Below are 27544 nucleotides of genomic sequence, written 5' to 3'. Positions count from 1 at the left end.
TATGTAAAAAATTTTCCTTAATAACTTACTGAAACTGAAGGTGAAAAAAGAGTGGTCTGTTTACAAACTTACTTTTTAAAATTATCTAGAGTAAAATTTACGTAAAAATTAAAATTTTCCATTAAAAAATTTAAAGTCCTATATTAGAGTGCATGGTTTTTTTGATTATTTTTTATTATAATATTTTCTATTATATTACGTTAGTCACCATACAGTAGAGTGCATGTTAAAGAAAGACAGGATGCAAGCAATTCTCTCAAAGAGCTCTTTCAAACTTAACTATCTCTTGACCTTGCACTCTTTCACAAAACAATTCTTTCTTATCTTATTTGAGATTCTTAGAGAAGTTCTATATTTGCTATTTATCATTCTAATGAAATCTCTCTATAAAGTCGCCCAAATTTCCAAATTCATAAACACAGAAAAACTTTCAGCCCCTGTTCCTTGACCATCCCATGGCATTTCACACTATTCACCTCCTCCCTCAGTTTCTCGGCTTTCTCTTAAGAGGTCTCCCCTTCTCAGCCTGTCCTTTCAATGGTGTTGATCCTAGCCTTTATACTTTCTGCTCCTCTTTGCTGTCTCTGAGAAAAGTTAAACCATTCTTCTGCTTTATAGCTTTCACGATCTAGCCAAATTTGGTACAGAAGTGTAGGACTCATTGTCACTTTACCTCCTGCTACACGTCCACGAAATAAAACAGATGCTGTTTGTAAGTCCTTTCAGATTTATTCACTTCCCAAATCCATCACATTGTGAACTGAGAAGAGTGTCCATTCTCCCAGATGAACTTTAATAATCATGGGCAAATCTCAACCAAGGATGAACCCAAAGAATGAACCCAAAGAAATATAAACTAGCTGCTTCTGAGTACGTTTTTGCCAGAATACAGCTCATAGATGGTTCAGAAACTTTAAAGAGTACCCACTACACATACAACATCATTGCCAGGAACTCTTTTACATTAATAGTTGAAATCAAAGGAAAGCAATGAAAATACTGTTTAGAATCAAATCAAATATAGGTAACTTTCCGGTGTGGGCAGCCTGTCTTCTGCATGTGCGTGCGTTCCTGTGTGTCTGTATTTCCTATTTTTGCTGTTTATATTGAAAATGTATCAACAATTTTTTTCAACCTATTTATAGGTTGCACTACAAAGGCAAAAATCACTAAGCTTATATAAAAAATTCTATTTCACATAGGAATGAGGTTTGTAAATAATTATTTACAGGATAGTGTCAATTAATATTAATTATCAGTTGTTAAACAATGCTCAGATATTTAAAACTAATCATCTCAGATGCCATTGTCTGAAAAGTAAATGTTAACTGACAGGGTGAAAAAGCATAGACAGAATGTAGGCTTAGCTTCTCTGATTATTCATATCAAAGTAAAGATAAGTTATTTTACTAGAGGACCGTGGAATTTAATCACTGGAGACACGTTAGAATTTTCACAAAAAAAAAAAGTAAGAAATTATCATTTGTAGAATAGTCTACTGTGTCTAGGGAATATCTCTTTCTTAAGTTTTATTTCTTCTCAGTAAATCTCTTATTAACATGTTTATCAACCAAAGTTATAACAAGAATTAAATTTCTACAATAGGTAACAAAGCTGCAGGAACAGTACTATTTTTAATTGGATTATTCCTATCTCTGTTAAGCTTCCTTCAAAATAATTAAAAAACACTGCATTCACCCAGAGGATAAAACATTCAAGCAGAAATAGCAAGATAAATATATGAGAGAAAAGGGGATGAACTGCTATTTGACTCGATAAATTGTCTGGCATATTTATTTGTTTTCCATTATGTGCAAGGTGTTTCAAAGGATTATGAAAATGAGATAGAATCAAGATGAGTGCTCTCTTCTCACAGCAAATGACTTTTTAATACAGCAGTTAATTGAACCGTTTTCCCCCAGAGAAGGTCACAGACAATATTAACTATCAGAACTTTAAAAGTATTTCATTCTTGCTAAAAATTAAGAAAAACATCTTGTTACACTTAGTTGTACTAAGTTGCAAGAGAAAACCAAACATAATCTTAAAAACAAAGCCAAACTATAGGCAAAGCTATATTTTCATCACTTATTTTAAATAATTCTGCTCATTTCTCACTGACACACTGAGGCAACTATTACTGACCATCCTGGAAAATACTGTAATATCAATGTTAGGACCTGGAAAGGTATCTTTAGGAGTCAAGGTCTGAATTTATACCAGGGCTACTCATAAACAGAAAAAATAGATGGCTACAGCCACTATAATCCTTAAACTTGGGAAAGATGAGCCCCTGGCTTGGATAACATACTTCAGATGGCCCTACTATGGTTTTCCTTTCACTATGCCCGAAGGACTAAGAGGTGGGAGGCTAAGGGACAAATTCACTGTGATACTGTATACTCCCCCTCTAATAAACCACGTCTCTGGGTCCTGAACCCTGGGAATTCCCTTCCCAAATGGTGCCAAGCGCATATCCAATGCCTGTAACCAGCCCTTTTCCCCAGGTCCACCTTCTTGAATTTAGACCACATCTACAGTGTGATCATTCCTAGGTTAAGGAATGACCAAAGAATAGAAGCTGTATGAGAAAATGGGGTTGGATAAGGTGTACAGCTGGAGGAGGGAAAAGGAAGGTGGGCTAGAGAGCAGCTTCTCCCCTGTGGCCACCTCTGCACCTTTGCTCAAGAGGTTTGTTCTCTCCATGTGTTGCTTTCCTCATTCTCCTGGTAAATTCTGAGTTACCCTTCCAGGCTAGCTTCCTAGGCATACCACTGATTTCTCAAACAATTTATACATGTTTCTACCAACGCACTTATCATATGACATTATGTTTGTTTATCTATTTGAGCTCTTGAGTACTGATCAATTATTTTATTAAATTTTTGTATCCCTAGTGCTTTCCCCAGTGCATGTTCTAAATTACCAAAATGATGGACATTAGTGATTTCTTTTGAGCTATCGAATGATCACATAACATCAATTTAAACAAAATCTGAGACTTTATTCTAGCTGCTTAGTGGAGGTCCCATATGAATTTATTGTGTGATATCCTTGTCACTGTGGAATTGCTATTCTAAACATGTATTATGGAATATGTGGAGGGTTTTGATATAATAGTCTATCTGTTAAACTGACAGGTGAGTACAAGTGAAAAGAAAAAATGGCTAGAATTAAGTTAAAATCAGTAACTCCAGAAAGTTCTGATTAATTGTTGAACTAAGTACTCAGAAACCAAGATGATGATGGCTAATGGAAACAAAAGCAACGTTGTAATGGAAGTTTGCCTTTTAGGCTATTTCACGGAGACTTTACACTTGGTAACATAATTTTATCATCCACAGTAAGAGGAAAAACTCCATTTCTATGTGTCTTAATACTGTGTGGAAAACCATGTCTTGTGTTATTCTGTATGATTCTGTGTAAAACTGTCCTTGTGAAATGCTAAGTAACCACAAACATGGTTTTACTGAGAATGTGTCAAGAATCTTATCAATCCCTCAATATTTATTTCTACAATTATGATGACTTGAAATTTCTGCCCAAACATCACTTCATTTCATATCCCCAGTAAGCAAATCAAAAAATTCTACTACTGAAACTAATATTATACTATATGTTAACTGACTGCAATTTAAATAAAAACTTGAAAAATATTTCCAGTAAACACCTCTTAAAGTTCTATTCAGTTACCATTTGTTGACCATCTTTTTTTTTTTTTTTTAACTCAGCCATACACCCATGCAGGTTTCAAGAGAAATAACCTTATATGTCACAGTTCAAATCATGAGGATTTTCTAGGAAATAAGATCAAACACATTTGGAAATAAAGAAAGGAGCAAGAATAAAATAAATAGTCAGTAAGGGCCTTGGAAAATTTAGGAAGAAGGACTTCAGAGCAAGGTAAAGGTTTTAAGTTGGCTCATGGAGGCCAAATGCTTGCCTGGGCCTTGAAGGGTGGGTAGGTATTAAATAGTTAAAAAAAAAAAAAAGGGTGAAGACGCACAACTAGAAATGGATCATGGTCATCTTTAAGAGGTAAATACTTGAGCTGTGCAGATCAGAGCAAGAAGACAGCTGGTTTAAGATGATATTTTAATTAATTTGAACCAAACATTAACCAACTATCAGCTCAGAAAGGGACACAAGCGACAATAATTTTGATTGGACATTTAAAAAAACAGATAATTCTGAAAAAACAACTTATTCATTACTATACTCAATATTCAACCCAAAGTAGCAAAGAAAAGTAAGGATTCTGTGATACCCTATCCAGAGGCATGAAAGGGAGTATCTGACTGGTGGCCTGAGACCTCTGAATATGGCTTTTATATGTGTGGAGATGAGGAATATGAGGAGGGTTGCTGATGACTTCTAGGTTGTTGATGTAAGAAGCTAGGTGTACAGTGTATTGTCCGATAATATAAAAAGACAGGTAAGGGTAGTTTTAAAAAGAATTAATACGAGGAAACAAATACTATTTGCATGAGCTTTAGTGGAGTGGTACTTAGTCCCAACTACATGATATTATCAGTAGAAAGGAGAATTCTCTTGTAAAATCTATATATTGATAATCTCTAAATATATATATTTGCAACCCAAATCACTTCTTTGGGTTCTACATTCTCATTTCCACATGAACTCCTAACAACTATAACTGAATATTTCAAACACGCCATACTTAACATGTAGAACAGAACCCTTCATTTTTACTCAAATACCACTTTCCCACTTATGATTAAATGTTCCACCCTATATTCAGTTGAAGGCAGAAATAAAGAAGTTATTATTATTATTATTATTATTTAAGATTTTATTTGACAGAGATAGAGACAGCCAGCGAGAGAGGGAACACAAGCAGGGGGAGTGGGAGAGGAAGAAGCAGGCTCATAGCAGAAGAGCCTGATGTGGGGCCCGATCCCAGATCGCCGGGATCACGCCCTGAGCCGAAGGCAGACGCCCAACCGCTGTGCCACCCAGGCGCCCCAAGAAGTTATTATTTTCTTCCAGTTTGTTCCCAGCCCCTGCTTGCCACATCTATTCTGTCATCAAGTTTCAATGACTTTTTCTAACTGATCTTCCTCTAAATTCTATTAGGAATACCTCTACCTTCCTATGTCTACAACCACTACATTTGTCAATCCTATCATCTCTCATGTGAACTCTTGCAGCCACCTCTCAAGTTGCCCCCTTGCTTGTACCTGTGACTCTCCAATCCTTCTCTACATATTACCACTATACCTTCCCTACTTGAAATTCAAAGGTTTCCCATTGCACTTGGAATTCAATTCAAGGGATGTATACACCTTCTGGTCCTTCTTTGCTTTCGCCCGGGGTTTATTGCTCCAAAAGAACTTATCACATTACACACAACTGATCAGCATGATCCTGCCACATTTTGCTTTATTGAGCTCTTCTGTTTGTCATTCACATGGCTAGTGCCTTCTAATTATTCGATTCTTAGTTTAAACATCCATTCCTCAAAGAGGCTTTCCCACAAAGTATATCTATTCCACCCATCCCACACACTCATATTTCTCCATTCCATTTCATTTAAGAGCATTTACCACAATTTATAAAGATTTTTTCATTTGGTAGCTTTTATGTCTGTGTCTTTTGTTCTGTGACAGCAAGAACTGCGTCTGCTTGATTTGCTACTATATTTCCAACACCTAGCATGGTTACTGGCGCATAACAGATACTCAATATCTGTTAACAAATACATGGATTTTTTTATACATTTATTGATTTATAGCCTTCTGAAGCACCCTAAAATATTTTAATATAAATCACAGTGATATTTTCTTCTTAAAATTATATTAAGACAAGATGGGATTTAAGTTCATAAACAATCAAGCAACACAACTTTAAGTTCAAATTAGAAAAGGTAAATTGATATAGCCAAAACGGAAAACAGTATGGAGATTCCTCAAAAACTTAAAAAACAGAACTACCATATGTTCCAGAGATCCCACTTCTGGTTATACAATCCAAAGAAGATGAAATCAGTACCTTGAAAAGGTATCTGTGCACCCATCTTCACTGCAGTATTATTCACAATAGCCAAGATATGAAAATAATGTAAGTATCCATCAAGGGATGAATGGATGAAGAAAATCTGGCATGCACACACACAGAAACACAAACACACAGGAATATTATTAGGTCATAAAGAAGAAGGAAATCTTGCCACTTGCGACAACAGAAATAAATGTAGAAGATGGTATGCTAAACAAAGGAAGCCGGGCGCAGAAAAACAAATACTACATACTTTCACTTATATGTGGCATTTTAAAAAGTTGAACTTTTGGAACCAGAGAATATAATTGTGGTTGCTAGGGGCTTCTAGGGGGAAATGAAGAGATACTGGTCAAAGGGTACACAATTCCAGTTATAAGATAAGTAAGTTCTAAGGATCTAATGTATAGCTTAGTGACTATAGTTACTAATACTGTACTGTATACTTAAAATTAGTTAAGAGAGATTTTTTTTTAAAGATTTTATTTATTATTTATTTGACAGGGACAGAGAGAGAGCACAACCAGAAGGAGCGGGAGAGGGAGAAGCATGCTCCCCTCTGAGTAGGAAGCCCAATGCAGGGCTCGATCCCAGGACCCCAGGATCATGACCTAAGCTGAAGGCAGACGCTTAACTGACTGAGCCACCCAGGTGCCCCAAGTGAGTAGATCTTAAGTGTTCTCACCACACACAAGACACAAAAGGTAACTGAGATGATGGATGTTTTAATTAATTTGATAGTGGTAATCATTTCACAATGTATACATATAACAAGTCATCACTTTGTATACCTTAAATATATATAACTTTTATCTGTCAATTTGGCCTCAGTAAAGCTGGAAAAAACAGTGAATTTAATATATAATTCAATATATCACTATACCACAATCCTCCGTAATCTCTGATGTACCCATCAAGATCATACTGAGACTCTCCAAAATATCCATCCTGAAGATAGTGAAAGGCATTTGCTATTTTCAAACTAGGCTGATTCTTATAATTGCATTTGAGGAAGACGAACCTCTTAAGATGTCAAATTTCACCTATAATTTCACATTTCGCCTCATAATTTAAAGGTGACTTCCATCTGTCAGTGGGGTATCTATCAAAAATATGTCTATAAATATCCTCTGCTCATTTTTGAAATGAGAGAATTGAGGTGTGAAAGAATATTGCAAGTTTTTGCAATTTCATGAAAAAATAGTCAGGTTTTCTGACAAAAGTAAAGCTACTTTAGATATGCTTGTTTTTCATAGTTTAGTTTGGGTTAAATTAAACAACACAATAGAACAAATCAAATATGGTGTGATATGTTAAACCAGCCAGTTTAATATTTAAACAATGTGCTAGATTTTGTCACATACATGTAAACAAAACCTGTGCCTAAATGCTGACAATAAAGGGGGTGTTTAAAATGACAATGACACAGCCAGATCAAATAAAAGAGAATTCAGATCTTAATTAAATTCTCCCTTGGGCTGAAGTTTTCAGGTAACTGAAACAGAAAATGCTTTTTTAAACCCAAGTAGCCCCAATGTTGTACCTGTTCGCTTTATTTTGGTGTAGATTGTCTATATTTGGCCACTATTATAAGACCCAAGAATTTGCCCTCAAGTACAAAATGGAAATTCATTCCAATCCGTGTTATCTCTACAATTCAATCTCTCGGGAAAATGTCAGCGAAGAGACCATGTAAAGTAGTAATGTGAAAACAAACCATGCTAGATTAGGTATGAAATGAGATAAATCTTAACATTTATATGTTTATTTTTTTCTCTTCTGTAGAACCTTAGTGAACAACTATATTCTTAAGAAGTGAAAAAATATTTAGAATAATAATTACATTATGGAAAGACACGCATCTTGGTTTTAATCTTACTGTTCTAACACAACTCATTTTGGGACAAACCTCAGTGTGATTTTTCTACTAGCATGCTTTGAGTAAAAAATTTCAAAACACTAATAGGTAGGAAACAGTTAAAGGATTTTATTTCTTTTTATACCCTATTTAAAAGAATGTTTAAACCATATTCAGCCATTATTCATGATGCTTTTCACTATCTCTGCCTGGTTGTGGCAAATTCAATAGTCCTTGCAGACTTAGGCCCCAAGCTGTTGCTGCTTTGATATTTTGGGGGCAGACAAAATTGGAGAGAGGGTGAATCTATGTGCCTGAATAATTAAACATGATGTGCCAGTCTATTTTTATATTGTGTTCAGAGTCTAGGAGAGCCAAGTTGAGGTAAGTAAAATTCATACAATGCCACACTGTGTGTACCGTAAATTAATAATTTCTTAAACAGAGAAATAGATATTTTCCCAAATAGGTTTAGATAGAACAATCATGAGGTTTCTGAACTGAAGACTTAAAACCAGGACATACATACCACAATCTACAACAAACTTGTACATATTTTTACAGACAAAAAAAAGGGAACTCTTCCTGAGAGCAAAGTTTGTATTAAAAAAATTTTTTCCCTTTTTTCCTATAAGAAGAGACACATTGTTTCACTGGATAAGAGATTAAGGATTCCCCTAAATCTTCCATAAAAATGCCAGACTATAAAATCAAGATTGAATCTTCATATCAACTGGATCTCTATTAACACTGGAATGCATTTTACCATATTTGGGAACCATCATAAATGTAAAAACCATATGTAAGCCATCATATATAAACCATCATAAATATTCTAGCTTATTTTGTGCATAGGGAGATATTATGATGGATGAAAGAAAGATACACTTTTAAGAGCCAGACATTTTTAATGATTTCACTTGATTCAAGTGATTTTTGTTATAGAATTTTTAATAGCAAGACAGTTCATAAACAGGCAAATTTATAAGACGCAGCTTACCGAATGGTATTAGCCAAAGCATCTAGTAATCCAAAGTAAGAAAAGAAAGTGTGGTTTAAATGAGCTGGAGAACACGTGAATTAATTCAGCATATTTCTCTGTGAACCTAATGAGCTTACATTATAAGTATTCCTTGATTCACTCCAGCAATCCAAAATTGCTTAAGCATTCAGCTAAGCAGTTATTTTATTTGAAATTACTTAGGGCTTTGTATGTGTGGAATGGTCATGGCTTGTATTTTTGTTTTGAATCAACAAAGATAACCTTCCTGGATGCACCACAGGTTAACATTCTATTTAAAGGTTTCTTTTTAGTAAGAAGTTTCACATTTACCTCAAATAAACTGCATATTCTTAGCATATTCATGTAATGCTCAGAGTCACACCAGCTTCACCCAAGACAGGTCATTAGTTACCTCACCCTTCCTCCGGCCATACTCCTTCTACCTCTTTTCTTTCTACCCACAGATTTTTATACACTCATGTACTGCCATCAGCACCTAAGTAACACTGATTTGTTTGATGTTCGGACCCATCTGACCTATCCTCCTGAAAACCATGAGGGAATTTGAAACCATGCACTCCTACAGAAGGTCCAATCTTGGACAACCCCTCAAACATGATATGTAAGTAACATTTGTAGTTTGCCATGTGGAAGAAGGACAGACCTTTGAAATTCAGGCACGTTTTAGCACATTATAAGGAAGAATTCTAAGATGTTAGCCATTCAGCATGCCTCAGAAGTACGGTCGCCTTCGCTAAGAGTTTTCAAACAGATGGTAAATGGCCATTTTGTCTTAAATGCCCGAGAGATTTTTATTCATCCATTGAGGGTTACACAAGGTAACTATTAAAGTCTTTTTAAGTCTAAAGCTATATATCATAATATTTAGTCCTTCTGCTTCTTGGAGGAAAAAATCTTTACCCTCAGTTTTCACAGAAAAAGTCATTTGACAAATATGGAAAACTAGATGGTCTGTTATGATATATATTTGGTCTGGAGTATGCAACAGTGCATGTCGGGTAAAGGTCTATGATGCAAAGACATCAGAAAGACTGGAGCAAACAGGCCCATGAACAACAACAATGACAAAAAAATCAGACCTAAAGTCTTCATTCTACAGGCTCAACCTTGGGCAAAAGTCTTACCACCCAAGGTCTTAATCAACCCATCTACAAAATAATGGGGGTTGACAATATTATTTTATTCATCAAATATTTCTTGAATGTTCACTGTATTTCAGGTCCGGAAGATTAAAAAAAAGGTAAAGATATAATCTTCAAAGTACTTACAGTCAAGTTATATATGCTGTGATAGAGCCCAGTGGAGGGTGGCATTTCAGGAAAGCCTTCCTGGAGGAGGAGAACTCAGAGTCTGAAAAAGATAGGGATTGAGTCAGGAAGCATATTGGGAGTTTAAGAGATACCAATCCTGGCACAGCTGGAAAGTACTGGTGGGCAAAATCGTGTGTGATGGGATTTGGGTAATGGAGAGAAATAATGATAAGTTCTACCAAGCTTCTGGCTCCTCTGACTGTTGGCTGCTATACTGATTTTTTAAAAATTTATTCATGTTCCATTTTCCCACTTAATTGTTACTTCTTAATGAGAGAGACCACATTTTAATGTTGTTTTGAATTTTTCTTCTTTTCCAGTCTAGCTCTCTAAACCTCCACCTTATTACCCTTCACTTACAAGGACTGCTCATAGGAGATTCTCAATAAGCAGGCTGATAAATAAATGCTATTCTCCTGTTCCCTAATTAAGGGTACAAAGTTAAAATTGTGGCAAAAGCCTTATTTAAGTGTCGCTTGGCCTTCTGTATAAGTAAGTCTTGGCCTCTTCACTCTATTCCACCCTGCAAAGTTTTTGTAGCTCCCCTCTACTCCCTCTCAACTCCCGTATCTCAAAATGGTCTAAATGGAGAAGTGTTTTCATGTTTAAAGGACACCAGGGTGAAATAGAGTCTTTAACTGTGAAAAATACTCTTTAACATTCCCTCAGCTCCCCATAGGTAGAACCAGCAATCAAAGCATCAATGAGATGCTAAAATTTGGTGGTCTGAAAAATGAAGAATACAAATGAAAGGCTAAGTCTGTTTTGTCAAGCAGTTCTGTGTCTCGGGGCATTTTGTGAGAGCCCTCTAGGGCAGCTACATGTTAGGGTCATTTTTTCCCACTAAATTATTTCTGTATTTATTCATTGCTCACTAAGTGGCTGGCACTAGCTTCAGAGAAGTTATATACAGGAACTGTCTAACAGGTGGCTAAGGTAGTTATAGTGCATGAAACACAAAGTTTGCTATTGAGTATTTCTGTGCCAAGCTGATGAATGAATGTCTTTAAATGGGCACTTAAAAAAAGTTACAGGGACTTGATTCATTTCAGAGCCAGTGAGTATGAGTATCAGTCAACAACCAACACACACACTGTTTTTATCCAGCATAGGAGTAGCAAATTCTCCACGTGTCAAGTGAAAAAAGAATCTTTCATCAGCCCTGTTAAGGGCTGTGTATTTGAGAACAGCCCTTTTTCTTTTAGTTTCAACTTATTCTGATGGCTTATATGTGTTTGGCCAGGTCCAGAGTCTGAATCAGGTGAAGTGATTTTCTTTTAGTGGAAGGAGGAGGAAAAAACAGGCATCTGTCCCCTTACTAGAATATATTGATTTGGTACCAGAAAGAAATAAAATAAATGGGTCATATGTCTAACTCCCTTTAACAAATATTGACATAATTTGAACCGGGAAAAAATGGTCACATATCAGAAAAGTACTTTTGGAAAAAGAAAAGAATAACAATGAGACCTCTCTTTCTTGGACACTTTTAAATACAATATGCCTCAAGTCTACAGAAAATATATAATGGCATTTGTAATAACAAATTCATTCAGAACATAGGTTAGCACTTTGAGAAAAGATACCTAAAACTTTGTACCTCCCCAATAAACTATCACACTGGATGCATTTTATTTTGTACAACACAATTTTTTCATTACTAATAGAGGAGAAAATAACCGAATATCTTTTACTTGTTAAGCCACTAGATATTGGTAAAGATTCCTTTGAACTTTCTCTGCCCTCAGTATGACACCCATTGAGAGGCACAGTAGCATATGGATTGTATCATAAACTTCACAGTCATGCAGAGCTGGGTTCAAGTCATGTCTCCACTACCATATCATAAAACACAGTTTCAACTAGCTTAAGCAATTAAAGGGAATTTATTTGCATATAAAATTGAACATTTCTGGCCTAACTAAAACTTTATACCCTTTGACCAACATCTCCCTATTATCCCCACTCCCCAGCCTCTGGCAACCACCTGCCTACTTTCTGCTTCTATGAGTTTGACTTTTTAAGATGCCACACAAAAATGAGATCATACAGTATTTGTCTTTCTTGTTCTACCATATTTTACTTTGCATAATGTCCACCAGGTTTATGCATGTTGTCACAAATGGCAGGATTGCCTCCTTTTTAGGACTGAAAAATATTCACACCAACACAAAACATATTTTTAAAGTTTCAGTTGTGAAAGATGAATAAGTTCAGAGATGTAATGTACACCATGGTGACCTTAACTGCTAATAGTGGATTGTACACTTGAAATTTGCTAAGAGAGTATATCTTTTTTTTTTTTAAGATTTATTTATTTTAGATAAAGAGAGAGAATGTGCAAGTACATGAGCAGGGGGAGGGGCAGAGGGAGAAGGAGAGAATCCTCAAGCAGACCCCCTGCTGAGTACAGAGCCCAACTCAGGGCTCCATCCCAGAACCCTGAGATCATAAGCTGAGCAGAAATCAAGAGTCAGACGCTTAAGTGACTGAGCCACCCAGGTGCCCCATGAGAGTAGATCTTAAATGTTCTCACCCCCCACACACACACACAAAGGTAACTCTGTGAGGTGATGGATATTTGCTTTACTGTGAAAATCATTTCACAATGTATACATCTATCAAAACATTATATGAAGTATATACAATTTTTATTTGTCAATTATACCTCAATAAAACTGGGGGAAAAAAAAAAACAAAAAATTTCAGGGAAATCTGGATTCAGGGAGATCCAAGTTCAAGGATCAAACAGTATTATCAGGACTGAATTTCTCTCCAACTCTTGGCATGGTTTTCTCTCTTCCATGCAATGACTTTATTTACTGTGGAAAATGGCTACAGCTCCATATTCTCTCAGGTTACGTTCCAGTCAAGAAGATCACGGGCTAGAAGAGTTTGAAAAACACATGACCTGAAAATTGAAGGTTATTACTGGAGGTGAGTTAAAATGCTTCTTGGTGACAAAAATGCCATTTCCCTCAGAAAATCATTTATTAACTGTATGATCTTGGACAACTTACTTAACCTATCCAAGCTTCAATTTCAATTGTAAAATGGAGATCACAATATTGATACCTTCTAAGGTGTCCTGAGGTTTAAATACATTTTTTTAAAAAGTTTCTAATGCTCTAGGCAGAATGTATGACAAATAATAAACAGGGGATAAAACTGCTGAAAAATGTTCCAGAAAGAGCTAGGAGTAGGCAAATGGGTCCTGATCTCAACCCCTGGTCACTGGGACTGAGGATCTCTCTGAAACAAAACCACATTTCTCTGACAAAAATGTATTTGAAAGTGTGTGACTAAGTGTACAAAACAGCTTAAACTTGCCAAAGAAAATTATAACAGCATTTATGAAAGATGTAGCATGTTTGGTGGAGAGAAATAGAAAAAAATAACCAAATCCTTATACATGAAAAATGCATCATTTGTTTTAAACCTTCAACCTACAGAGGAAAAGAAGAGAAACCAGGACAAAACCATAGCTTCAGGCATACACATCATTTGCGTATAGAAAATTGGTGAGATTTCTGTGCATCTGGCAGTGATCTTCAGAATGATGGTTCAAAGTTACCCACTGGACTAGAACAATAAGAGAGAAAAAAGAGAAGAGAAGGGGAGCGGAAGAGAGTGGGAGGGAAAGACTGAGGAAGAAAGAAAGAATAAAGCAGAAATAATGTAAATTACTCCACACTGGCAAGTGAAGAAGGGGCTCCTGATCTCCTTGAAAATGTACTAATAATCTTATCCTGATTTCCTTGTAAGCACTATGGATTTCCAGGATAGCAACAGAGATAACAGCTCTATCAGAGAAATGACTGAAAGTGAAGCACTGATTCCAAAAGCTCTCTAATAGTCCTGGGGTGGCAGAATGCAAGACATATTTTGTGAAGATAAGAGAGCACACCATCGGACTGAAAAGCGGTGGTTCTCTAGCACTTTAGGTGCACTCACATGGTAAAAAAATGTACAACACGGCAAGTTGGTTGAGATGCTAGAAAATTATTATGATGTTTGGCAATTATCTTCATTTCTGTCTCAAAGTCACATGAGGCACAATATGCATTTTTACAGAACTACGTTCAACATATATGTATGCTTTTACCACAGGGATATTTCAATTCATCATTATGCTGTCATAATCAAGCATGGAGCAACTTGGAATGGATAACTGTCAGGAATAACTTAACATACTATATATTGAAGATATCCTAGTGATTTTATTTTTAGGGGAAGAAATATTAGAAAGACTAGTTAAGGACTCTAATAATCCATATGACAAATAAAGAATGGTTGATAAAGCAACCTAAAATCCAAGGCCTGTCCCAGGATTTGAAATCTGAGGGGAATTACATGGGATGGAACAACTAACATTTCACCTTTTACTAACCTTGCCACTAAATAAAAAACACACCCACTGATGCTATAGAAATCTCAAATACATTGTGTTCTTTAAACTTTAGATTGTTGATTACTTTGTAGAGTGATTAAAAGAAAAAATGTCTTTTATAATTAACATTAATTTTACCTTTTTCTAGTTCTTTCATATTCTTTATGTAGATCCAAATTTTTGTAATATTCTCTATGCCTGAAGAACTTCCTTTAATATTTCTCAGATGGCAGGTGAACTCACAATGCATTCTCTCACCTTTTGCTTTTCTAAGAAAATCTTTGCCTTTTATTGAAGGATATATGTGCTGAGTATAGAAATTTGGATGAGTTTTTCTCTTAATTTCAGAATAAAAAGATACTGTTCTATTTTCTCTAACTTACCTATTTTCTGATAAATAGTATGTTATAATTCCTCTTTTTGTTTCTCTGTTTCTAATAATTATTTTTCTCTGTATGTCTTTAAGGCATTATTTCTGGTGTCCAGAAATCTAACTATAATGTATATAGGTAGTGGTTTTTTTTAATTTTTTTTTTTAAATTTTGTTTATTATTCTCACATTTTCTAAGCTTCTTCAATATATTCTTTCACTAATTTTGGAAATTCTTGGCCATTACCTCTTCAAACATTCCTTCTTTTTTTTTTTTTTTAAAGATCCCATTTATTTATTTGACAGAGAGAGAGAGAGAGACAGCCAGCAAGAGAGGGAACACAAGCAGGGGGAATGGGAGAGGAAGAAGCAGGCTTCCCAGCGGAGGAGCCCGATGTGGGGCTCGATCCCGGGACTCCGGAATCACGCCCTGAGCCGAAGGCAGACGCTTAATGACCAAGCCACCCAGGCGCCCCTCAAACATTCCTTCTGTCCAGTCCTTTCGGTCTTGTTGTTTTTGGATTCTAATCACATCTACGTTAGACTCTTCGATATTGTCCCACAGTTGTCTGTGCATCATAGGTTTCAAATTCCTCCAGCCATAGGCTGCATTGGCTTGTGCTCAGTATACGGCCTGAGATGCCCGACTGTTTTTCTCACTGTTTCTATTCCATCTTCAGCTTTCAGTAGTTCTATTTGTTCAGCTTCAATACTACGCAGGCCTGTGCTGGGCCCTGTATATGGGCCTTTTCAGCATTTCTACTATTCTATTTGGTAGCCAAATTCTACCTTTATCCATGCTGGGTCTTGGGCAGAAGAGAATTTCCTGCTCCTTCTACAAACTGAGCAGATCTCTGTTTTGTGTTGATGCCAAAGCCTGGAACCAAGTGATTTCCCCTGCTTCTCACCTGGGACAGAAAGCAGTTGTCTCGACCCTTCCCTAGAAGCAGTGGATCTCTATCTGGGTCTTATGACTGGGAGGGTTTGAATCCCCTGCCAAGATCCTCATGCTTTTCTTTTATATGAAAGCAGGATCCAAAAAAGCAGACAGTGTTTTGTATCTGACTCAAGTGGCAGCTGATAACCATTTGCATACCTGAATAGTGAAGGGGGCACTTTCCAACCTCACACTTTTATGTAGGCACCAGGTGGGCAAGTATGGAAAAGAGCTTTCAAGTAAATATGGCCTCCCCTCCTTACTGAAGTTCTCACTTATTCTAAACTGATCGGCTAGCACTGGTTGGTTGGCCTACTTATTACATAAGCTACAAAGGGGTAAAGGGCTACAAGGCTATACTCTATTATGGAGGATGTAATCATTGCCATGAATACATAGGAAATCAGGAGGAGAGGATTTTTTGGTCATGTCCTTGAACTTAAAGAGGAATAAGTGGTGTACTCAACATTAACACAGTTTCAGATACAAATTTTCAAAGTTTTCAGCAGCATAAATCCTTTTTCATAAGACATGTTAAGTGAAATCCCAAAAATCAAGAGAAAAGAGAATTTTATTAATATTATTTAACCTTGTAGGATCAACTACATAACATTTGCTTTTTAAAAAGTAAATGAAATGACAAGCATATTTTCTGATGAACATATGCATTTAAAATTTGGAGTGATGGGCAATGGTTAAATCTAATGTGTGTATCAACACTTCATTTACGTGGAAAACTGAGGGGTTACAGTAAAAAGCTTTTTTTTTTTTAAGGTTTATTTTGGAGGAGGGAGAGAGAATCTCAAGCAGGCTCCATGCTGAGAAAGGAGCTGATGTGGGACTCAATCTCATGAACCTGAGATCAAAATCTAACCAAAACCAGGAGATGAACACTCAGTTGACTGCGCCACCCAGGTGCTCCTATGGTAAAATATTTTTAAAGTTTATCTTGAAATCTTAAAATATTCTTCAATTAAACAGAATTGTCAAGAAAGGATTTTCTCATTGAAAATCACATAAATATGAAGAAACGTCACATGAAATCAGCATACTGATCATCTTCAAAAAGTTAAACTAGGCTACATGAAACATTTGTGTTTTTAATAATGTTTTTAATAGTATAAACATGTTTAGTGAAATCTGAGTTAAATTTTGTGAAATGTGGAACCATCTCTAGAAACCTAGCATCCACCTGAGGGACTATAAGAAAGTTATCCATAAAAATGCTGAAGTAAACAAAATACATAATTTTTAATTAGTCTGATGAGGGTAAATATACTAATTCCCACTCTCAACCAGATATCTATAATAAGAATCAGCACCTGGTTTGTTCTCACATTTTCCCCTGAATATCCTTAGTTACAATTTTAGGATATTTGGTTTTCCAAGAAATTTAGCTTCATAATACCAACTAAAATAGTTCTCTCAAGGAAGACTGAGCCATTAAATCACTTTGGTAAAAGCATACAAGTTATTTTTTTTCTATGTATAATTAAATTTATCTAAAATCTTTTTGATGGGGAGAGAGGAACAACTCCCAGAATTAAGAAAAAAAAAAAAAAGAAAGAAAGAAAGAAAAATATTTTTTGTGTCATGAAAACAAATGCAAGATGTGACAAGTCAAGGCCTTAAAATGATCATGTTTATGTCTAGGACATATCTATTTCTATGACAGCTTTATCCATGGGAGATTACTTTTTAGCTTTTCAAACTCACTGCCGTAAATTTAGCCTCTACCAAATTAAGAACGTTTTAATCTCTCCACAATACACTCTGGCTGGAGATTTAGACACCTTTCAAATATGAAGTGATTAGCATTCAAACATTTCTGCCTTTCAAAAAAAAAAAATCTTCTGGACAAATTGATGTGTAAATTGAACAAACTATCAGCTCCATCTCATTATTAAAGAACAGCATTTTGGCACTTTCTCTACCAGGTCCTTTGTTTTATTAAAAACCAGCCTACAATTTGTGATAGATGGAGTCCACTGGCTTATTTACAATGCTTTCATCAGGTCTCCTGTGTGTCTTGGAGACCAGCTGAATCTCATTTTCCTTCCATTTTGGATTATACATTTGGAGTACCATGTAATGGCCTTGGCTATGTGAGTAGTAGCAGAATGATTCCAGAACTGTTCCAACCATTGCTTTCAGTTTTAATTCACTTTCATTAGTCTTTGATTGTGTTGACAAGACCCAGCTGTGAGTCTGATTATTAATGCTTCTATAATGTCTTGGTGCTTATGATACCATTAGAGCAGGAGAAATCAGGATGGGTATCTTAACTAAACAGATTATAATTTAAAGTGATTTTAAATTATCTAATAATGTGATGTCACTTTTTGATCAATCAAAAGATGATTCTTCTGTCACAGCAAATAAAAAGGAAAAAAAAAAACTTTATATATACTAACATTATGGTTTTGCTCATGGTTTTGAACAATGGGCCCTGTAGGATTCAAAAGTTACTGGCATAAAACTAGGATTAAACAAAAAGAATTTCCATTGGCAAATATTTTAAAAGCCAGTATTATACAAATCCCTACCGAAAATCCTATCACTATTATGGTTAGGTGCATTTTTAGCTTAACCCATTCTGTTAGACATGTGGGAAGATGATATGGATGGCCATTTATTTAAGATTTTTTTCTAGTTGTGGTCAATAAAATTTCAGGGTAAACCATTTACTATTTTGGGGGAAGTACAATGGCTATGTAATGTGTCATTTGGCTAAGCTGAAAACTGTATTACCCAGAATTGCCTTTTTTGTATGTTTCCTATTAGGACAAGGAAATTCTTGTAAGACTTGGAAGAACTAGGAAAGGAAGGAACCATTTTATTGCTCACCCATGCTGCTGCTGATTGCTTAACTCATCTCAAAGGCATGAAGCACCTGCAACCCTCTACATTCTCTAGATTCACCTTTGGTTTTGCTGATTTCTAAGCCACGTATGTGGTTAGCTCTACAATTAAGACTTCTGCAGGATACTCTTCTCACCAAGGTCAGAGGCAACAAGAATGGACAAGAGTTTCAGTTCATCTTTGTGGAGTTTCAGCACATTCTCATGGGGTTCCAACTCCTGTTCACAATTTTCTTTTACTAGTTGTCAATGGACTTCAACTTCCAGTTTTAGATCTGGAGACCAACATAGCTTTACAAAGACTATTTAACTAGTCCTTGTGATTGTGTAAGCCAATTAGCTATAACAAGTATGTGTAAATATTAAAATGCATCATATTGGGTCGGCTTCCCTAGTTGAACCCAGAATTGCTAACCAAGCACTAACCCTAGTTGAAGAATATAGAATCAACCCCATATTTGCTGTGGGAGAAATGGTATTTTTATGCACAGCCAAACTTTTAATCAAGTTAAAGAGAAAAATGAAATAATTTTAGGCACAGAAAAACTTAAAATTTTCCTCCCATACACTCTGAGAAAATTAATTAAGAGGACAGTCTATAAAAGTGAAAGAATCCAAAACAGAAAATACATGGACTCAAAGAAAGAGAGAAACTAAACCACAAGAACAAATAGAAGAAAACTGAGGAAAGACAGCTAGACAGTAAGTCTATAAAATAACTAGTCCAAAATGGATAAAGAAGTCTTAAGATTTCAAGAATATCCTTAGGAAGAAAGTGGACTTACCGCAATAAATAATATGATGAAGATGGTGCAAAATCTTAGAGATAAAATTCTTACCCTCTTCTTTTCATCAGGGAAAAAAAGAAAGGCCACTACAAATTCCAGGACTACAGAAAGCAGACAGTGGCAAAAGAAAGTCGTGTCCAAAACATGTAACTCTGAGTAATTTTGTGTAAGAAAATGGTATGTACCAGAGACAAATATTATGCTTTTTGGCTGCCTTAAACATTTTGCATATCCTTTCCATGCTTGGAGAGCTTTTGTCCCTGAATCTGTAACCCCAAGCCAGAAATCCCAAACTGATTTTTCAGCCTTCTTTCAGTCATGTTTGTGATCCAGGATATGCCATTCAGATGCACCCTTGTAAAACCTCGATTCAAAAGCAGATAATGTGAAGAAGCAAGCACCACCATCTATCACGGGGTTGGGAGAGATGTCCAGCATTCAGTGAGAGAATACTGGAGGAGGTAATAGAGAGGACAGACCACAGGTTGACCTGTGAGCAGAACCTGGGCAATCAGAGGCTTCTCACCCTCTCCTCTGTGCTTGGATATATATTCTCCCTACGGTAGCCCAAGTGGGTGCTATTCTAAGGACACAGACTTGAGACAGTAAAATGCTACTGAGACCGTCTGGTGGAGTTCATGATGGAACCCAGTTAAGGCCTCTATATATAAACTTCTAAAATTTGGCTGGTGGGTGTGTAGATCTACTTGTCTTGTGGCCACCCCAGACAAACCTCATATGTAAATTCCCTTGCTTATTAAAACTGCCACCTGCCAATCTAGAGTGGTCAGCCCTGTCCTTTGTTTCTTCCTGCCCCCCCCCACCACTGTGTATGGGGTCCAAATTATGAACCAACAGAGAATAGGCAGAAGTTTAAACATCAAATGCCCAAAATATACAGATGTACTCTGACAAATGTGGTGGATGGTAGCAATGGGGCTTCACTGGATTGCTTCCATGCTATAACGTGTCAGTGTTGCTCCTTATATTACTTGCAGGACCTGACTGTCCTGCCCTGACAAAGAATCTGTAAACCAATTTATTTTCTGTTTGAATTACCCATAATAGTTGTGCCATTTGAAATTTAGAAAATTCACTAATAATAGCAATTTGTACGACCAGTGGTGGCAGGAATCAGAATTTGAAGGATATGAGAATTAACAATTGGTTATATGATATAAGTGAAAATCTCACTAGTATTTGGGCATCCAATCCTGGCAACACATCAGTGACAGAGGTAAAAAAGTGAGTTGTAATTTCCTAGAAGACAGTATAGACTGAAGGCAAGACTTCTGAAAACTTGTAATTGTGCCTATTAACAATATAAAGGACTCTTTCAATACTGGAAAGATTAAAGAAACAGATGACAAGTTCAATGTTCTAAATTACTGGCTCAAATCATGGATCAAGAACCAGGGACTTTCTACAATTTTACTAAGAAACTTTCTAATCTTTTGCTTTCACAGTGCTGAAATATCTAAAAAATCAGTAATAATTTAATTTTGCAAATGGCTAAACTATATCATTTTAATTTGAGGTATCATCTGGGCTTTTATGGGACAATTAGGACACTGGCTTTAGAAACAGTGCCATCCTGCGAATTAAAATAGGAAACATACTGGGGTGACTCAGAAAAATCCAAACTTCAGGCTTCTTCAGCCAACTTAAAAAACTTTAGAAACCCCTTTTCTTCCACCTGAGGAGGCTGTTCCTGCCTGACACAACAGTCCACCACTTCTTTCCTTCTATTTTCATTATCCTTTCTAGAACCTTAGATTATAGTTAATAAACCTATCTTTTTGGGAGCTCACTTTATCAATCAACCATTTTTAATGCTTTATACCTTTTTATAGCAGGCTCTTACAAGGAACTTGGAGGTCGCCACGCTATTCTAACAAATAAAAAGCTGAATATACTGAAAAATCAACAATTCTTCTTAGGGCCATAAGAGATGTGAGGTCACAAGGCAAACTGCTGCTCTCAAAACTGGAGAGACCACCAAATAAATACAGAGAATCCCAACTTTCTAGAACAGAAACTCATGAGCTGAAACCTCTGTGGGAACCAATTTCTGGGAGGAAAAGCAGAATTATAATTGACAAATTGCTGGAGGCTCAGAGAACAAGTCTGAGAGTTAAAAACCCCAAGGAACACAGTACAAGGGGAAAGAGGGCACAATTTTATAAGTTCTACCTCCAGGAGTATGGCCACAGTCTCAAAGTAAATATCAAAGAAAAATCCCCTCATGTTTCTGGCAGGGGGAGGGGCAAAGGAACCATTTTGAAATACTTAAGAGCACTTTGTTCCTAACAAGACTTAGTGTCAGGAGAAGCTAGGTGACCAGAACCTAACCTGCTAAGCTATTATCAGAGCTAAATGGCCTGGGAAAAGGGTAATACTGAACTCCAGCTTACTTTAGTAATTTTCTCCCACCAAAGGAGGAAGAAGAAAACTGAGAAACATCTGTGAAATTCCCAGTCCAGAGGCACAGGCTCACTAAAAGACTGAGACAAATCACAGGACCACAGCTCATTTCTCCTTCCCTGACACCTCACACCACATTTCTAAGAGTCGAATTATAGCAGTTTCTTTTACCCAGTACATCATGTCCAGTAATCAAGAGAAAATTACAAGGCATAGCATAAGGCAAAACAACAACAACAAAAAAAAAAACCACATAATTTGAAGACAGATATCAAAACAAGCATGGAAGGAATGTTGGAATTATCATATCAGAAATGTAAACAACAGTTAATATGCAAAGGACTCTAACGGATAAAGTATACAATATGCAATAACAGCAATGTAAATAAAGATGCAAATCCTAAGAAAGAACCAAAAGAAATGCTAGACATAAACAAATACTCTCACAGAAATGAAGAATACCTTTAATGGGTTTATTAGCAAAGTGAACTCAAGTGAGGGAAAAAATCCCTCAGCTTGAGGATATCTCAAAAGAAACCTCTAACACTGACAAAGACTGAAAAAGACAGAATATCCAAGGAGTATGTAATATATGTATAATGAGATGACCAGAAGGAAAAGAAAAAGAAAAAAAAAAATATTTGGACAACATGACTGAGAATTTTCCCAAATTAATGTCAGACAATAAACACAGATCCAGGCAGCCTGGTGAACAACAAGCAGGATAAATCCCCCAAAAATTACACCCAGACACATCACTTTCAAACAACAGAAAATCAAAGATACAAAAATCCTAAAAGAAGTCGGAGGAAAAAAACACTTTATCCAAAGGATAACCAAGATAAGAATTACATGTCACTTGTCCTTAGAAATCATTCAAGCAAGGAGAAAGTAGAGTGAAATATTTAAAGTGTTAAGAGAAAGAAACCACCAATCTAGAATTTTATAACCTGCAAAATTATCCCTCAAATGTGAAGAAGTAATAAACTCTTTCTCAAACAAACAAACAATTCAAGAGAATGTGTTGCCTGTAAACCTGGCTTATAAGAAATATCAAAAGAAATTCTTCAGAGAGAAGGAAAATAATATAGGTCAGAAACTCAGATCAACATAAAGAAAGGAAGAGCATCAAAGAACACATAAACGAAGGTAAAATTAAAATTTTTCTTTTTCTTATTCCTAATTTACCTAACAGATCATTTGTTCAAAATAACAGCAATAATATATTTGATTATATATGCTTATGTATATGTGTGTTTATATATACAAACACACACAAATATGCTTTGTATAATTATATATAAGTGAAATGAATGAGAGCAACAATACAAGGGATGTGAGGGAGGGATTATTTTGTTAATATAAGAAACTCACACTACCCATGAAGTGCTACGGTGTTTACTTGAAAGTGGACTTAGATTAGTTGTGTTATTTATAAACTCCAGGGCAACCACTTTTTAAAAAAGTAAAAAAGGAAGTATAACTCATATGCTAATAAGTATAACTAATATGCAGTAGCCCTACCAAACTAATATAGTAGGAACATAAAAAAAATATTTATTAGATATTAAATAGATGCCCCATAAAGAACACACAAAGGTTTTATATTAACCATATATAAGTAATGTCTTACTTCAGTAAGCAAAAGATAAATGAATTGATTAAAAATGGGCAAAGGCTAAACTAACAATTCACAAAAGAAGTAAAAGAAGCCCATATTCATGCAAAAAAATGCTCTTCCTCACCAGAAATCAGGAATATACATATTAAAACAACAACATATTTCATCCCTCACATTCATTAAAATTAAAACAACTACTTTGGGGACAGTATGTGAAAAGCACAGGAATTTAACAAAATTATTGATGATAGTATATACTGGTGCAATCTTTTTTGGAATTATATATTGAAACAAACATGGGATTCATATATTGTTTGAACAGAGATCTAATTTTGGAATCTATTTCACGAGAATATCAACATCTATCTATATCTAAAATATCTCTAAAAATATCTATATATATGTATAATGTAGATATGTATATATGTATTCATCATAGTATTGATTCTATTAGTAGAAAATTAGCAAAAACTTAAATGTTAACCAGTAGAGGAACGGTTTAAGTTAACCTCCACAGAAATTTGCACAGTAGTTAAATTAATCTGTATGTTCTGAAATGAAAACACACTGTTAAAAGTAAAAAGAAAATTAAGAAGCATTTATACAGCATGATTCTGTCAGGCAGAAGTTTATTTTTCTCTATATATAAATTATGTATTTGTATAAATCCACAGAAAAGTCTGAAAGGTGGACATTAAACTTTTGAAAGTGGTTAAGTGTCAGAGCACCTGTGTGACTCACTCAGTTAAGCATCCAAATCTTGATTTCATCTCAGGTCATAATCTCAAGGTCCTGGGATCCAGCTCAGTGTTAGGCTCCTTGCTCAGCATGGAATCTGCTTAAGATTCTTTCCTTCTCCCTCCGCCCCTCCCATTACTTGCTTGCTCACTCTCTCTCTCTCAAATAAATTAATCTTTAAAAAAGAAAATAAAGTGGTTAAGGAAAATCCCTACTCTTTACTTTAAATCCTATGATCACATTACATTCATGTTACTACTGTATATTTCCTTTTGAAGTCTATAAAAAACATTAAATTTCTCAATTTTTCCATTATATCCCTGCAACAAGGACAGTACATGACAAGTAACAGATATCCATTAAATATTTTGGATTCAATAAAGAGGGGGAAGATGATAGAAGGTAAGCATAAATCTTAAAACAAAATTATTTAAAATTAATGTCAAAGGCATGAAATTAAAAAAATAACATAAAGAATAAGATAAGGTTAGGAAAGGGCAAAAGAGTTAAGAAGGAAGGATATAGATCAGAAAAATCAAGTTGGAAATAAATCGCGCTTTTCTCTGCATTTAATGGATGTGGGGCCAAGCAGTATGTGAGAAACATAAATATAGAATTTTTACAGCTTGATTTAAGAAAAGTTGTCATCTTTCCAGGTAAGCAAAATGAATTTATTAAAAATTCCCCTACTGTTCTCTGGCCAATTCATATATACAAAGACTTTCTCTACATTTCTTCAAGTAAGAAATGTTTTGTTATGTCAATAAATGGGACAGAAAAAATATGAAGAGTATCGACGCATTTTACACAGCAACTGGTAAAAATAAAATCATCTATAATAGAGCAGTTCTAAAATGAAAACTGAACTACAGTTTAAATTTCTACTTGCTTTGTGGGTGACAAAGAAGATATATCTCTTATACTTAATAAAGAGGGTAAACTCCTGTTTTTTACTTTTTAAATTCATATTAGAATAAGCAGGTTAATCACATCTTTGGTAAGTGATACGTGGTAAAATCAAGCTAATATCCATGTCATTTTAGTTAGTATTTTAAAAATTTTTGTTAAAAAATTTCATATTCTTTTCTTTTGAAAACATGTGACATTCTAAAACTAAATATCTGAGTTTTTATTTATTGCTTTAGAGAGGTTTTTGTTTTTTTGCTTTTTTAAATAGGATTCATGCCAGCATGGAGCCCAATGTGGGGCTCAAATTCATGACTGTAAGATTAAGACCTGAGCAGAGAACAAACCAACTGAGCCACCGAGGCACCCCTAAAAGTATTTTAGCATTAACTTTAGTATGCAACCCAAATGATAACCTTACCAATCTTATCCACATTTTTTTAAATTATTAAGACAGGGTAAATGATAAAATTAACAGTTATCTCTACCATTTAATGAGAAGTTAGATCTTTTATAAAGACTGCTGAAAACAATACGCTCCAACTTATTAGCTAAAATTTTTCTGATACGGAAATTTTTTTTGATGAATTAAAATTTCTTGGGATTTCTAACCTTTAATTCTATATTCCTTCTCTTTTTCAAAGCCGAGAAAACTTGAGACTTCAAGCCATCCTATGTAGTCAAACAGCTGCTCCATCTTCAAGTAAGTTCAGCTTTCCTAATCTTTTTTATAAGATCAAGTGTCTTAAATTCACAGAAGCCAGTCTATTCCTAAACATCAAGGACTATAAATATTCCTTGTACTGATAGGACATATAGGAACAGATGTTACATGATAAAATTCTTCCAATTTAGGTCCATTTTAGAACACTTCAATGAATTTTACCATTGGTTTGATACGGTGTGAAATTTTCTGCATCCTGAAGTGTCTTACTTCACATCTCCGAGGCAATACATCTTATATCTTATGTATGAAACTGATGGATATTTTCCCACTGACATATGTGATACAATACAAATTTCTAAAGGTGAACATCTTACATATTGTAAGTTAATATAACATCACTCATGAATTATAACCCAACAAGGTCATTTTCCATCATTCAGAGCTAACTGCAGAGAACAGATATCATTCAAGGTATTTAAGCAAGAAGGGTTTTAATATTAGGAGTTATAATATCATCCAAAGAGCTGAAGGAGCTGGCTGTAAGCAATACCTCCAAGAATGACTTCCAGAATAATAAAATTATTTTATTTTTTATTTTTATTTTTTAATGATTATTTATTTATTTGAGAGAGAGAAAGAGAGCATGCATGCATGAGGGGGGTGGGGCAAAGGGAGAGAGAGAAGCAGACTCCCCTCTGAGTAGGGAGCCCGACGTGGGACTCGATCCCAGCACCCTGGGATCACAACCTGAGCCAAAAGCAGACACTTAATCAACTGAGCCACCCAGGCACTCCTGTTTTTTATTTTTTTAATAATAAAATTATTTTTTTAAAAGTCAATTTACAACACCATGAGAAAGAAGACAAGACCTAAGAATAAATTTAACAAAAGAAATGCAAAACTTAAAACAGAATTTAAATTTGGCCAAGAAATTCCTGAATTGAACTCAATTTCTTGAAAACAACTAGACTAAGTTACCTGCAATAACACAAATTAGAGCTTTATTATAAAATATATAAAATTCCATTTTTGACATTTGATCCTACAGACCTTTGGAACTGTGCAGTCACATGAGTCTATACACTCAGAATTTCTAAAGACATAAAAACTGTACCTTCATATTCAGAACATACCAGTTTAACTGAATTCAACCCAATGACTTTTTATGGATGGAACCAGAGTGTATTATGCTACGTGAAATAAGTCAGTCAGAGAAAGACAAACACCATATGATTTCACTCCTGTGTGGAATTTAAGAAATAAAACTGATGAACAGAGGGTAAGGGAAGAAAAACTAAAATAAGATAAAATACAGACAGAGGCAAACTATAAGACTCTTCACTATAGGAACAAATTGAGGGTTCCTGGAGGGGAAGTGAGGGTGGGGTGGGGTAACTGATGGGTGATGAGCAATAAGGTGGTCACTTGATGTGATGGGTACTGGGTATTACATGCAACTGATGAATCACTAAACTCTACTGCTGAGACTAATAATACACTATAGGTTAACTAACTTAAATTTAATTTTTTTTTAAAAAGGTATTTGAAAATCTACTAGATAATAAATAACTTGACTCAGTTTTTCATTTCCAAATGAGTTAGGTATTTTTCCTCCAGGACATATGGCAAATA

The 27544-nt window shown here is 35.3% G+C and overlaps 1 long non-coding RNA gene across 1 annotated transcript in view; it reads right to left on the bottom strand.

The window, feature by feature from the left end:
• The window catches only part of LOC130542730 (uncharacterized), a 281631-nt gene that overhangs the window by 208424 nt on the left and 45663 nt on the right, over positions 1-27544 (bottom strand). Inside the window, exon 2 of the long non-coding RNA XR_008957472.1 lies at positions 10169-10250. This is a non-coding gene — a long non-coding RNA (uncharacterized LOC130542730). The remainder of the gene's footprint in view (positions 1-10168; positions 10251-27544) is intronic.

The sequence above is a fragment of the Ursus arctos genome, unplaced genomic scaffold (assembly GCF_023065955.2).
Source record: "Ursus arctos isolate Adak ecotype North America unplaced genomic scaffold, UrsArc2.0 scaffold_5, whole genome shotgun sequence".
NCBI classification, from domain to species: Eukaryota; Metazoa; Chordata; class Mammalia; order Carnivora; family Ursidae; genus Ursus; species Ursus arctos.
This window is presented reverse-complemented; position numbering and strand designations above follow the sequence as displayed.